Source organism: Grammomys surdaster, unplaced genomic scaffold (genome assembly GCF_004785775.1).
Source record: "Grammomys surdaster isolate TR1022 unplaced genomic scaffold, NIH_TR_1.0 253, whole genome shotgun sequence".
Taxonomy (NCBI): Eukaryota; Metazoa; Chordata; class Mammalia; order Rodentia; family Muridae; genus Grammomys; species Grammomys surdaster.
This window is the reverse complement of record NW_021604694.1, coordinates 476791-479309: the sequence shown is the minus strand read 5'-3', so window position 1 is coordinate 479309 and position 2519 is coordinate 476791. Positions and strand designations below refer to the sequence as shown.

The 2519-nt window shown below is 45.0% G+C and overlaps 1 long non-coding RNA gene across 1 annotated transcript; it reads left to right on the top strand.

The window, feature by feature from the left end:
• Positions 1-1253, top strand: LOC114627395. The gene is made up of 3 exons (XR_003712360.1): positions 1-194; positions 566-880; positions 983-1253. It is a non-coding gene; the product is annotated as an uncharacterized LOC114627395 (long non-coding RNA).
• The last annotated feature ends 1266 nt before the right edge of the window (positions 1254-2519 follow it).

Here is a 2519-nt window from a genome sequence, read left to right as displayed (position 1 = left end):
TGTGCTAGACAGATGTGGGGAGAAAGGCAGTTCTGGGAGACTGGCTGTGACCGCCATGGTAGACTTGCCTGGACCCCCCCTGCCACCGACTCATTTGGGTCTGTATAGATGCAGAGCTTTTGACCCCTCCCTCCTGGGGGTATGAAGTATATGGAGTGGACTGTAGACCCTGGGAGCCAACTGTGAACTGCCATGTAAGTTCTAGGCATCCAACCTGCGTCCTCTGAAAGAACAAGAACTCTTAACCACTGAGCCCACTCTTTTGACGGGATTGTTTTGGGAATTTCCCCAGTGATCATGTATTCAGACCTAGTAGTGGGCACTTGGACTATCTGTACACTTCTCATAACACCCGCTCTGCTGACGAGGAGGAATTGTTATACAAGTGTTACCCTCCTAGTAGTTGGAATGCAGGACCTGCAGAGATGCTTCCTGAGGGAACGGCAGGGTAACTGAAGAAGCGGGGTGGACGTAAGGGTTGCTTGGGCCAATAGTTATGCAGCAAGAGGCATAGACCTATTTCAGTTTCTCTGTTGTTTGAGACATGGCCTGGCTTCCATTACAGGCAAATGTAAACCTGCCAACCTAAGTCAGGAAATTCAACCCCTGCTACCACCACCACCACCACCGCCGCCGCCGCCACTAACCACCACCACCACCGCCGCCGCCACAGCCACCACCACCACCACCACCGCTGCGCCCACACATACTTTTACTAGTATTGCAGATGGAACCCAAGACCTTGTTCATGATCTGACTGTAGCAAGGAGATTGTCATCTATCAACAAAAAAGTCAGCTGGTCTATTTAGAAATAACAGACATTTCATAGAGCCCCATCAGGAAAGATCAATAAACTAAAAGCAAAAGAAACAGAGGAAGGTACCAATCACCATCTGTTGTTTACTCTTTTCCCCTGATCTCTATATTTCTATCAAACAAATTAAGATTATTTCTGTTTTTCTTTTTCTTTTTTTTTCATAGGGCCCCAGGGCTCCTTGAGAACATAAGGATGTGATCTTGTTTCTAAGGAAGATGACGAGAATGAAGGGGTTTTCCATGGTGTCTGTTCTTCCCCGCACACCCCCGTGAACTAGAAAAGTTCTTTGTTCAAGAAGTATTAATAACATAAAATACTAGTATGGAGTTATTTTTTCCACATGTTTTTGAGATTACAATACAATTACATCATTTCTCCTTTTTGTTTCCTCTCTCTAAATTCCCCCACATGTTCCCCCTTGCTCTCTTTCAAATTCATGGCCTCTTTTTTTTTTTTTTTTTTTTTTTTGGTTTTTCGATTTTTCGAGACAGGGTTTCTCTGAGTAGCCCTGGCTGTCCTGGAACTCACTCTGTAGACCAGGCTAGCCTCGAACTCTCGAACTCAGAAATCCGCCTGTCTCTGCCTCCCAAGTGCTGGGATTAAAGGCGTGCGCCACCACCGCCCGGCCTTTTTTTTTTTTTTTTTTTTTTTGATTTTTCGAGACAGGGTTTCTCTGTATAGCCTGGGCTGTCCTGGAACTCACTCTGTAGACCAGGCTGGCCTCGAACTCAGAAATCCGCCTGCCTCTGCCTCCCAAGTGCTAGGATTAAAGGCGTGCGTCATGGCCTCTTTTTTTATGCAATTCTTGTTACATAATATATGTACATAATAGACATTCCTAAATACATAAATACAACCTGCTCAGTCTGTACGCGTTGCTCATATGTGTTTTCAAGGCTGACCGTTTGGTACTGGATAACCAATTGTACTCTCCCCAGGGTAAGGCTGTTTCCCAGCTCTCTGCATCCTCACTGTTCTTTGTTTAGGGTGGAGGCCTCATGAGCTCACCTTCATCCACATTAGCTTGTCTGTTGGTGTCCTCCTTGTTCAGGTCAGGCTTAGGCAGCCGTGTTGAGGAGGAAGGCAAAAATGACAATGATATCTGAAAAAAAGTCACAAGGAATCAATTTATTAAGTATCCAGCTAAAAACACCGATCATGCCTGTCTCTGTGTTCACATATACATATATATTTTAAGTGAAATTTTCCCACTTGGGTTGACAATGCACTCCACGGGCCAAAGACCTTTAATAAAACCCTCCACTCAGGCATGAGAAGCCCTCTGTTGTTGTCTAGGCTATCGATATTGCCCTTGGTTGCCCTCCAGAGAGGGAAAGTAAGTCCCTATTGCTGAAGACACAGGTCCCAGAGGTCCTGGGGATCCAGGTTCCTCCTCTGGCCTCCACAGGACATACTACAGATGAGGAATACATTCACACAAACATATAGACCTACACAAGTAAAGGGAAAATAAATCTTTAAAAAATCTGAACTAAGCCTGAGTTTTGAACCCAGGTTCAGCATATTCTAGCTGTATGAACTTAGGTTAGCACTTGGCTGTTAGCTGCCATCCCTCATGTTCTCCCTGATATCAGAGTCAGAGCCTCACTCCACTGTCCTCTTCTCTTCATTCAGCCATAGTCAGTCAGTCTGCCTATCTATCTATCTATCTATCTATCTATCTATCTATCTATCTATCTA